Genomic DNA, 13,389 nt, shown 5'->3' on the forward strand with positions numbered 1-13,389 from the left:
AGGACTGACGGACTGAACTCAGTGCTGGAAATAAAATATTCAGATTTGATATGCCAGCTAGCGCATTAATTTACAGCGGTGAACAGTCAGTTTGACTGGAACTACTTAGTAGGTGTCCATATATCAGGGGTTAATGGACACCCTGCAGCCAATCAGAATCAAGTATTCCCCCAGACCATGGTGTAACTTGAAATAACTCACCGTTGACTTCTGGTTTCACAGTGGACACAAACCGCGGTCCCCTGAATGAAAAGTCCTGTGCTTCTTTATCCCAACCATGCATTCTGCAGCATCGTCATCTTTTCTGCTCTTCATCCACAATTAAGTATTACCTCCCAACTTTGAGGTCCATTGGAAGAGGAAAACGTGCCTACGTTTTTTCTGAAGAGAAAAGTCCCCAAATCTTTCCATCAAAAAGTTAACTGAAGCTGCCATGTTCTGCTCTTTACTGGAAGCTAGACGGTTTACCGTGTGCATAATTGCAAAATCAGTCATTTGTCCTGAAAGCCATGTGCCTTTGAATAGTGAAAAAAAAGTTTATTGTTCGTTTTCGGTTAAAACCACTTGGTCAGGTCGATGAAAACATTTTGGTTTGATTCATTCACGCTGATCTCCTCCCTGTGCAGACCTGCTCTCCGTTAATACAACTTCACCTGACTTCTTCCTTTGCTGTCAAAATTATAACAACGGCCTGAATGATTATAAAGTAAAAAAAAGAATATAGATATAAAAAAGGGGCAGGACTCGATAAGTTCACACTTCCTTCCTGCTCCTTTTCGGACATGAAATATGTGTTTGTTTATTTGTTTGCTTTTTCTGGTGGAATTTAGTGATTTGCTTTATGCCTGATGTTTTCAAAGCTTGTTTGCTTTTTGTATTATTATTATTATTATTATTATTATTATTATTATTATTATTATTATTTATTTTTATTATTATTATTATTATTATTATTATTATTATTATTATTATTATAATAAACTTATTTTATTGTCTTGTTTTGTCTTTAACATGTCCGAATAAATAAATAAGAGGAAATAAGAAGGATGCTCAGAAAGATAATGATCATGATACAATACATCATTCTTCCAGGTGCTGTAAAACTTATTAAAACTTAAACATTCTTTTCCTTGACTGGAAAAGGAAGAATAAATACTGGTCTCTTGTGTTGAAGTCAGATGTTTTTTGATATTATAATATCTTCAGCTGACTTTCTCCTTTACTCTAGTTTGTCTTCTGGAATAACTCCTCGAGGGTTTTTGTTATTTGAGAATAAACACATGTTGTTCTGTGGAATCAGTCAAAAGACGGATGCTGTTAATCTCCCGGGGAGGACGAAAGAGAAAATGTTTTACATATGAGGACAAAGGGATTAGAAAACATCAGATAAATTCCAATAAAGAAAAAACACGTTAACGTACACGTTTCAACCAGAGTGCACACCGGAGAGTATTTCTTGAGTTATAATACCTCTCACGCCTTTGTGTCTGAGCATTAGAAATAGGGGGGTTCTGTTAACTGCAGCACTTGTCTTGTAATCCTCAGAGGCCATGTAGCGCCTGTCAGGGATATCCATGTTGCTGTACAATGTTGAACCCACACACACACACACACACACTCTGATGGAAACCTGAAGTCTGGTACAATGCTTCACAAGATTGGCTCTCAAGGCGATCTGTGTAAATAAGAGGGTTTACCTGACAATCTATTCCACGCTTGATCCCTCGCGCTCTTTCTTTGATCCGACCGTATAGCTCTCTTGTCGCCTGCCGTCCCTCAGGTGATCAGGCTGCCGGCCAAATGTTATTTCTCAACCGTTCTCTACACTTCACATCCATCCACTAGCTTCTGAGGCTAACTGTGCACATTGGAGGCTAACGTTAAAACACTCCCACTCCATCCCGACCTCTTCTTCGTCTTTAAAATTACTTTTCTGCAGACAAGATTCAGGAATAAACAGAGCTGTATACCTTAAACTCTGTTGCAGCACGGCATTTAGCATTTGATTTATATTTACTGGCTACTTTTAAATGCATGCTCGCCCAAAAACTCATTAATAACATGATCATACATGCTATAGTTGATGCTCATGTGATTATGCACAGACTTAGCATACAAATATGCAGAGTGGTGTGTTTATAGCCATGTAATTGATGAGCACTTCAGCCGTGTGCACACTTTCATTCAGCTACCACAGCCTGTCGGGGTCTTCACACGCAGAAATTGTAATCACAGAACAGAAAAGCTGAAGCTGATTCTGTTTCTGTCATTGTTTTTGCCTCTCACGTACTCTTTCCAGGCTACAGACAAACTAATTACGCCTCATCGGTCTCTGTTTTTGGGAAAACAGAGGCACACCGTTGGTAGAGGCATAGCAGGTAAATGATTGAGGCTCACCAAAGAAAATTCAGAACAGGGGACCCCGATGGCCACTTATGTCGGCACTTTTTGCAATGACAACTATAAACCTCCTTAAACCTCCCATAAAGGGACTCTAACAGTGCACCGCCGCTGCTTCAAAACCTGTCCAAGTGAGGCTCCTTCTGGGAGCGATGGGTGGATCAGATATGGAGAAAAAATAAAAAAAGCAGGGCTCACCCATGGATGTGGGGGACGTAGGAGTGGTGAGGAGGCTGCAGCACTTCTAAAACAAGGATTCTTGCAGTAGAGAAAGAGACAAGCAAGAAAGAGAGAGCATGAGAATATGAACAGAAGTGTCCACATGATATAAAACCATTCTCTTGTTCATCAGTTGATGTATAAACTGCAGTGCGGCGTCTCTGATAACAGGCAGATCTGCATTATATACATTCGTCTCCTCCTATGAAACATCTGTATCCTCATCACACTGCATTATTATGAGCTCTTGGACTGTTTATCTCTGCTGTCTTTGGTGATCCGCTCACGAGTGCACAGCTACGTCTGTCAGCTCACACCTGGCAGTGAGCATCTCGAGCAATCACTTGTAATTAAATCCGTATCTCAGCTCTACGCAATTAAACAGGTACATTACCGAGACAGAAGGACGCAATCTTTTTTTAACACAAGAAAAGAACGAACGTCAATTTATTGCATTTGCCGAATTTACAAGAATGCCCAAATAATCAAGAATTTCTCAGGGTCAGCGTTTCACAAAATTAATATTCTCCGACGAGTCAACAACTCACAAAATTGAGCAATTTTATAAGGGAGTCTTGTGAGTTTCTCTCCCTCTGTTGTCGACTGTAGAGTTACTGCGGCTGCCTTGACCTACATATGCTGTAGCATGTTGGTGTTCATGTTATTGTGTCGGCTGTAGTGCAAAACTCACGTGGTTATAAACATCAAAACTGATACGAAATTGATTGTGGTGCACCATTTACTATCACATCATTATATGGACTGACCTCCTACCTAACCTACGTACAGACACATCTCACCCCACAGATATGACCTTAAATTATGGTGACCGACGCCTCCTCCACTTTTGACCTCTCGAGTATGTTACAGACAGTGCAAAGCCTTTTATTATTGCAATATTTGATGAAAACGGTATGATGTCCTGAGGCGTTTTATGAATAACCTTCTTTATTCGTCCATATGTCTGTATTCTGACATCTCATGATTTGTGTGAAGCACTTGTTATCCAGGTGCTATATAAATAAAGGTTTTACAGCACTGTGATACTAATTGAAAACTCCCACATTATTATCTGCCACACGGGCTCAATGCCCTGTTTTTAATTGTCTGGGTTCATTTAATTTGCTGTTTTTGTTGTTTTCATAAAAAACCTCTTCACACTGGAAAGCCATCAGCAGAAGATCAATGTGTTTGCTATGCAGGGCAGAGTTTCCATGTGCCGCATTGAGACCATTTGCATATTGGAACAGTTAGATTTCCCTCTGGCATGATTAGTTGGGAAGCTGTCAGAGAGGTGCTGCCACGAAGAGAAGCATTAGACCCATCCAAGTACTGACACCTGCAACATGAGCCCGTCTCTTTTACTCCCGTAGAAGCTGAATCAAAGCACGTGGGGGTCAAAGATTAATTTGCCAGTCTGCCTTCATTTGCATACCCGAACACACGTGTAAAGCTTTGGTTTCTCTCGTAAACTACTTTAGTATGTGCAAAAAGAAAAGACACCGTTTGATGCCACAGCCTCGTTTACGAGCAGTGCCAGCTCCCCCTCATCCATGTGTTCGATTTCAGTTGAATAAATCATTGGATTTCTTGTCAATGAGCCTGGAAAAAATCCCACGCTGGCTCATTAAAGGAAGAAATAACTATTGGGGAATCAATACAGAACACACTTAGAGAAGACTGGAATGCAATTTTCTCTTCAGATGGAGCACCTTCACAATCAATGACAACACACAACAATCACAGCGTAACCGTATCTTTACCATCATTACCGCGGCTGCAGTCTCAGTGAGAACCCATTTAGACCCTGAATTTGAAAGGTAAGATGATGACTATATTCTATATCACAGGGTTGTGTGTTCCAACAAACGCAGGTGAGAAGCCAGTGAGAGTTTTGGTCCTCGTCACTGCACCGGTGAGAAATAGCGCGCCTGCATAATGAGAGGTGGATCGGAGGGCGGTAGCGCACCTCCTATGTGTCGTGCCCCGGTGGTGGAGCTCCCCACTGACAGGTGAAATGAAGCAGCCACACAAAACATGTGTCACCGTGGGAGCACATGTCTGCTTCAGCCTGGTTTCCCACATGATTAACATCCAGTCCCAACACTGAGTGTCGCTGCAGCAGGTCTTGTTCCGTCACAAAACCTGCAATTAACCTTTGATAATAATCACCATGATGAAGCTTTTACTCAACTTGAAAATACCGTGGTTTCCATGCACAGACACATTAGAGAGAAACGGTTGGCTACAGTATTGGTTCGTCTTCATCAAGCACAGACGCGCAGCATGGACTCAGTTCAGGTCTGCAGTGGAAACAGGATTAGCTGTTTAATAATCAGTCTAATCAGGACTAACCAGGGTCTGTGTAAGTTTCTGGATGACGTCTGCAAAGAGTCGAGGACAGAGAATCAGAATGACCAGGGTGTGCCAGTCCTCACCTCTCTTGAGTCTTCATAAAAGAGCGTCATCACATCACTGACTGGCCCCAAGCTGCTCTCCATCATCAAGTCTCCACACCTGCACAACAGATGAGCTAAATCTGCTGCAATCAATCCAGAGAAATTTTACCATTCAGCTTTAAAGATAGTAAATACTGGGACACCTACAAAGCAGTATGTACACAGTAGGCGCGTTCACGTTGAACTCCAGTTGGACACTCTACGTGACGGGAACAGAAAGGGCTAATAACAGTGAATAGTACAGATAACACTGGACTTCAACCTGTGTTGTCTGCATGAAAGACACAGCAGTTAGCCACTTTTCTATCATCACCACAAGTAAAGTGACAGAACTGAGCAATTTATTGACGACATCTTTCAGGGTTGTTGCGTTACATGAAGGATTTTATAGGTTTATTCATGTTGACGATCCCATAAGTGGAAGTATGTGATATTTGAGTTTTGAAAAGAGGCGCAGGTGCTTAGGGTTATGGACATTCATCGAAACACACGTCGTATGCGTCAGCGTAGATAAAAGCCAATTAGGACTTCATGAAGGTGGGGGGTAGACTCACGCGGTACCCGGAGAGCAACTGCTCTGCAGCCGCCTTGCTCCTGTGATAATTTAGAGGAGAACTTTGGCCGTTTTTAACCCATATCCCTGTTGATCGAGGTTACCGAGTGCTGTCATTAGGAAAAATAACTAGAACCTTTGATACTCTGTAAATATTGTGCCAGAGTGGCAGCTAAAGCGAACCTATGGTGGCAGACACAACCGAAAGTGAAACTTAAGGATGTCGTCCCGATATCTGGTCAATATTGTGGAAAAAATTCCCGTTATTTTTCCTACCGACAGCACACAGTAACCTCGATCAACAGGGATATGGGTTAAAAACGGCCAAAGTTCTCCTTTAAGGTCATGTGACATCGGATGGGGAGCAGAAACTGCTCCCATCCAGGTCATCATGGACACATTTTAACCAGCATGCATCACGATTTAGGCAGCCCAGTGCAGCGCTGCGTGATCGTCAACTCGCCTAATGACTTCCTGTTGTCACACTGAAGTTGCCAGACAAACCTAACAATGTAAACAGATCAGTTATAAAAAGTTCTACATCCAGAAATACAGCGAAACATTGTTAAACAGAAGTACCCCGCTGTTACCGCCATGCTGCTACTCAACTCTTTAAAATAACTGCAGCTATCAAAAATTCGACAGTATCTGTCGTCTGTGCTGTCTATTATATATAAATCCTGTACCATAATATGATTTATTGGATAAACATGTCATTACTTTCACTGATGTTTGGGGATATTAGTTGGTACAGACTCAGTTTTCAGTGTTTCAGATACAAAAAAGTCCGTCGCTGACGATATTGTAGTCCTGCCATTTATTTCTTATTTCTCGGGACAGACACAAAAGACTCTTGTTAACAAATGTCTGTGTGTGTAATGCGTCCTTTGAATTGCAGCACTGCATGTAAACAAAGCCGGGATTTGGATAGTATTTGAGGTTCGGGTGCCATGATACACAGAGCTTTACATAACCAATAATTGATCAAAGTATCCACATAACGATGCTAATATGCATGAATGTGTAAATGCCAGCAGAATGTGTCCCTCTTATCTCGTTATGTTCTGAACCTTGTACGCAGAATGTGAGATTGGACACAGCTGTACGGAGCTGTGAGCAGCAGAGCATGTGAGACGAGTGAGTTTGGCTGTCACTCGTAATTGCATGCTGTCTCTGCCATACTTTCCACTGTGTGGTACCAGTTTCACATCATTTTTTTTGTGATCTTTAAAAACATGGAAATAATTATGTGTGACCATTCAGACTAAGGTGATCATTAGAGAGAGCAGCTTATTCCTGTGCTGCATCTCATCTCAGCTCCAAAAAGCTGATTTACATGCAAATGAGGCTTGTTGCAGCTCAAAATGTGTGTGCGTGTGTTTGTGTGTGTGTGTGTGTGTTTTCCAAGTGCCTCTGTCTGCCTGCAGCTCATTAAGGGCCGTGGGTCCATTGATTACAGTCATGTAGCGAAACAGCCCCTCTTTTCTTCCCCTTTGATTAAAGATGCTGCATGAAGAAAGTCCTGATTGATCGTTATATTGATGCTTGTCTGGGCATGTAGAAAAATGGAAAGAAAGAAAAGGGAGGAGGTGGTTTCTCAATGGGAAACCTCCTCTTCATCTACTCGACAGCAGATCCACAGCACCCACACACACACACACACACACACACACACACACACACACACACACACACACACACACACACAGGCTTGCAGCGTTAACATTTTCTCCAGCGCTCTTTGCTGCTTTCTCTCCCTCTGTATCAGTTGGGATGTTCGATTGAAAGTCAGTGACAATGCATCTTTACAGGCAGCGCGGCTGGGAGATAATCAAATTCAATAATAGCCTTGACTCTGCACTCTTTGATGCTCTCTTGGTTTATTCCTGTACCCTCTTTCCATGATGCCTCACTCTCTCTCTCTCACACTTCCTCTTGTTGTTGCCAACTTGGCAAGTGCCGAGTGAACTAATGCATCTGATACAGTTTGTTTCAAAGTCTGCGATGAATAATTCAGAAGGTTTGTGTGAACCCATGAGGACCACCTGACACGCACACTTGAGGGACAACAATTTATTGGGCTATAAGCCTATATTTTGGATTTAATGTTGTGTAGACTTGCAAAAAAAGTACAAAGAAGAGTTTGTATTATTGCGTTTTGGTGTCAAAGCTCAATTCTTTGGGTTTGGTGTGAATAATTTTGATCAAACTGTCTTTGCCAAGTTGATCTTGGACATGCTGTTGTAGATTTTCAGGCATTTTGTCACTGCAGTATTGAACAAACTGTGATTTTGACCTGATGATGGCGCCAGATGAGAACTGAATGTCGAATGGAGATTTGGGCTTAATCCCATTCCCTATTCTCCCTGATCCCTTGTTTTTTGGAGTGCACTAGGTACAGGTGTAATGGTTTAAATCCCCCCCATGATTCAAGACATCTATTGGAGACATCTAGTCACATCTGTCTTCTTCAGCTGGTACTTTCTCTTGCCTTACTATAACAGTCCTGTTACTATCATAACGCCATTTACCTGATAAAAATGGGAAAGCATGGTTGATGGGCAATTAATTCACAACTTCATGCTTTTTATCAAGTAATCAACTAAAAAGGACTCTGATTTATTATCTGGCCAATCACTAGCAGTCGGTGCTGCTACTCTACCAATCTGCACTAAGACAGTATCAGAGAAGAAGCACCAGCTGCAACTTTGCAGCTGAAATTAAAATTTCAGGGATCTTATGTCATCAAACAAGCTAGTGCAACTTTGAAGTCAAAATGCAGGACCATCATGCACACCCTAGCCCGAGACATTGAAGTGGTAGTGCTAAGTGGTAGGGTCAAGGGGAATATCGGGATTGGGCAAAGATGTCGAGATGTTTCACTCGATGAGAGAAAAACTTTGATTGTCTTGTGATGTCTACTTGGCACCTTGGATATGTGTGCTATTAATATTCTATTCTACACCACTGACCAATGCATGCTTATCAACAGACCTTGTTGCAGCCCTCCTTAACCATGACTTCTCTTACAGGCTCTCTACAGTGAAAAACCTGATGTATGCAGACCGTTTCCCACAAGGAGCGAATAAAAATGAACTGAAACTAAAACAGTCTTGTGTCGGTAACCCCGCCCTTTAAGTGAGTAATTTGACTTAGTGTGTATAAGCTAGATGGTGTTTAACGGAGCTTTAACCCTTGAGTGGTTCTCCGTGCCTCAGAGCACAAATAGTAAATCAGTCTCAGCTGCCAGTTTTAAGAGCAGTCAAGCACCTGAATGACGCTTGCTTACTTATATTCTCATTACCCACGTTACCTCCAGGATCCCCAGCAATGCATCAGGTTGACAGATGTAATCTCATGTAAATGTATCGTGGACTCCTGGAAAGAAAACCCTGGGCACCGTACAACGGTGTGGGCGCTGCTTCACTTACTTCTACATGCTTATACTTCACATGGCACACTAGAGCTGAAATGATGTGCTGTGAGCTGCTGCAGCATCCCATCAGCCAGGCAGACAGTGCCAGGCTCACACCGGCTCCCCTGCCAGCATCCACGATCATCCTGTTGAATAATGCAGAGCCAGAGTCTGCTCCTTCCCTCTCACTCTGTCATTGTGCGCGCGCAGCGACATCAAGCGCACTGCGATGCCATCAACATGCTAATTGCATGCAGATACCGTAGGTCTTCCTGTGGCAAACGCTATAAAGATAGGCCATCCAGCAGCCACTGACTCATTCATCATAAGCGGGTTACAGAGCTTAAGGGATCAATATCAATGCCATGTGAGCATTCCATCAATGTCGCCGTTAGCACATTACTGCTACCGAACATTTACACAAGTCCCCCGACGCGCACGCGCACACACACACACACACACCCTTCCTAAACCCCAGTGTTGAATCACAGCTTGAGAGACGCTGGTGTTGATTCTCCTCTGGTAAATACCTCATCTAATGAAGAAAAACACGCAGACACACACACACACACACACACACACACACACGTTGATTAATATCTGACATGTGGATTAAAGAACAGGAGGAGGAGGAGGAGAAAAAAAAAACCCTTAAAGGAATACAGCGATTTAAACCTGGAGATGGATGACAAATTAAAAAGTATAAAACCAACAAAGTGTCCTGATCTGCCTCCAGAACTGCCCCAGTGCTCCTGAGCAGTCACTCTCGCCCTCTGGCATGCTAATGGACAGATACACACTAACCCTCCAGCGTTTCCTCATTCGGAGCGTTGAGATGTTAAGTTAAGATCTGACTATGACCTCATGCCATATGATTCATCTAATTTTCATACCCCAGTAGAAACCGTGCCTTATGAACGGAGCTTCTGTCATCCTGGACAAACTCACTCCCATTGGGTTCTTTCAAATAATTTATCCGCTGCCGGTACGTTTTAAATGATGCACACACTTGATGATGATGGTTGTGAACAACCCCCCCCACGGCAATATCAATACTTCATAATTCATCACAACCCCTGGTGTCAGGTCACTGATATAAAGTCCCTGTGGCCGGGACAAAGACCTTGAAAAACATATTAATTCAAACTGCCATTTGAATCACAAACAAGAAGTGAAACAGTTGCATATGTTTGCTGTATATATATTTAATGTACCTATATGAACACAGTTTTTGTGATTATGAAATGTAAACAGCCAGTCGTGTTAGCAACTAACAGACTGCTTAGCTTCATTTCAAACTGTCAGTGAACATAATGAGCATAATGAACAGATCAGTTGTGTTTTAAAAGGATTAACTCTCATTCCAGATGAGCACACAATGATGAATCTGATCAATGAAGAACTACCATTATCAACAGAGTGTGAAGAAACAACAGTCTGTAGTCTATACTGTTCAGACATCTACTGAAGTTAGCATGCTAACCAGCTAGCCCCAGTGCTTCCCACCTCCTGATACCACTTTGTGCCTCAATAGTAATATGTAGTTTCAGCTGGGAGTAAGTTTGCTTCTTAGTCTAATAAGAAAACAAAATAAACTTACGAAATGTAAACATTTTATACTCATTTCCCCTTCTAACAAGAACAAAATCATCTGTACACCATCTGAATTCAAGTTTCTGTCTTTTACCAAATTAGCTGCCGTGTTAACTTATTGTAAAACACACTCATCAAAACATCTGTCTGTCCACATTGACCTTTCCTTGTCGCTGGAGTCAGTCCTGGTCAGAGCCGGTGTAAATCACCTCTGTATCTCTTGTCCTGCAGGCTAGTATCCAGTCTTTACTTTGAGGTGGCTGAGCCTGGTCGAGCTGAGCCCCATTTACCAGGCTAACTCCCCCCATCATCTGTTGTTGTGGTGCAGGCAGTCTCCAGTGAGCTAACTTCTAGCTAGTCAGCAAGCCAGATATAGTATACATATGTATAGTGAGCAACAGTTGGCTGCTAAGCTTCCCTCTGGCCCTATAGTTTTGGAGCTACCTCAAATTTTGGCCAAATTACTCCTTTATGAGGTTTCAACAGATGTTTTATATGTGATCAACGGACTTGAAATTGCAAGCTGTTACAAAGTTTTCAGAGACATCCAGCAGCTGGTTAGTGTTTGATTTTTGTGGAGAATTCCTTTGAATATTTTTCCTAAATAGAAATTAATTCACTCTTATCTACCAGATGTCTTTTGTAAAGTAGATCAGCTTCCTCTCCATTTGGTGCGAAACCAAAAACTCCACAGGGGGAATCTCCAATAAACTGATTATTAATATAGATAAAGTTTCATTTTCCAATCTTGCAGTATGCAGAGGCAGTTACTGAACGAGATCATTGTTGTTTTTACAAGTACACTGTGAAAATTACCAAGGAGGCTGGGGTTTATTGGCTTTTTATGACGGTGGACAGGCTTATAATTGAGATGCCTGCATTCTGACATTAAAGTGTTCTCCAAGGCTGATGTCTCCAACAAAGATAAAACATTCAGACATCACTGGCATTTCAATCAGCCGCAATCTGACCATTGGGATGATCGCCGGTGCCAGAATGGCAGAGCATTAACCATTTCATGCTGTGCGAACATCACTGAGATGATGCCTGCAGAGGGTTGCGTCTAACTGGGATTCTGATTTTCTGTCACGCCTGTCTGGTCTCGGGTAAACCAGCTTTGATATCGCGCCGTGTAAGGTTTCCTCTGAGAAGATTTTGGAATTTCATTTCAATTAAATTAATGCTGAATTTTTTTTGTCTTGACATGAACAACAGTGAAGCCCTGGACACCCAGCTATGGCAAGAAAAAGAGGAGAGTCTGAAAAAAAACATGGCGATAAATAATCCATCCTGTTGTGCGAGCTTGTGAGAGCCCCCGTATGGCTTGAATATCTCAGCATTGGCTGATATTCCTAGGAAGAGAATGATCTGAGCTTTAGCTGTCATTGGGATGCTGAAGGACATTTGCATATACAAAAAAAAAGAACACAAAATACACGTTGTTTACGCCAAATGAGTGGCGACAGCCATGAGCTCATGCCGTGGGTGTCAGCAACGAAAGCTCCTGCAACTGTCATCCTCATACTTTACGGTCATTCTTCCCAGTGGGGGCTAGTTCAACCCCATTCTTTTGCAGTTTTCATTCTCGCTCTCACGCCCGGGGCGATGGGCATTGCTGCTGTGTCACCTGGCTGGCAGGAGGCTATTTTCTGAACCAAGCTTTCAGGGCTGAGCCAGAAAAATAAAATCACCTTCTTATAAAAGTCGTAGTTAGAAATTTAATGTGGGGAATAATTATGGCGGGCACAGAGAAAGCAGAAGATATTATGGGCTTTTTTGCGACATTACCTGACACAAGAAGCTGCAGATACATTTGAGAATGAGCACCTGTGTGATATATTACAATCCAGTGGAGCAGACAGGCAATTAACACTGAATTTGCAATCGTCAGAGAGGTGCAGATTCATCTGGATGGTTATTCTGAAAGAGTTCTTGTTGTTCTTGTAGGCAAGAGTAATGCATTTCACAGCACAGTTGAGAGGATATAATGTTAAAGAACGACAGTAGACTTAGCTGTCAGTTAACTGTGCAGCTATGCTTGGCCTTGCAGCCTGTTGTAGCCCATTGTTTTGGATTTAAGCGACATTCATTAACATTTCATTAAACATTTCATTAAAAAAGCAGATCTTTGTTAATCCATGCACCTCTCTTACTTGCCCATGACAAAGCCTACATTATCCAGGCAGTGCATCTGTCTTTATGCAGCTTCCTGTTGACTCACAACAGGATTTTTAAAACTTTAACATCCGGAGTAGAATTCCCAAAGACCTGTTCACAGACTTTTGATCTGCAAAATCAGTGGAGCTCCCCTTCAGGCATAAATAACCTCACCCCAGTGTCAGAAACCTTACAGGCATCATAGTAGAAAATCAAAGAATAAAACAGCCTTGTGTACTCTAATGGAGTTTCACCTTATGATATTCAGTTCATATGCAGTTCCTATTGTGTGATGCAGAGTTGTAATTTCCTTTTTTGGTCTTCCCAATTTCTTCAAACTGCCTCGTGTCCTGTTTCGGTTATTCATAAAAACATATAATACAAAACTTGAGTTATTTTCATCTTTAACATTATCTTCAAATGACTGTAGGATGAGGAAAGTTAATGATGGCCACATCAGGGTCTGCATGTCACATACAGTAGCTGCTGTAGCTAGGCAACAAGTCCATCCAGACTTATGAAACAGATGAAAACTGGTCACAGCCATATTAGGTTAGAAAGCAGTTTTTATTTCTCATGTGTAATGACCTTCT

This window comes from Sparus aurata, chromosome 15 (assembly GCF_900880675.1).
Source record: "Sparus aurata chromosome 15, fSpaAur1.1, whole genome shotgun sequence".
Lineage (NCBI taxonomy): Eukaryota > Metazoa > Chordata > Actinopteri > Spariformes > Sparidae > Sparus > Sparus aurata.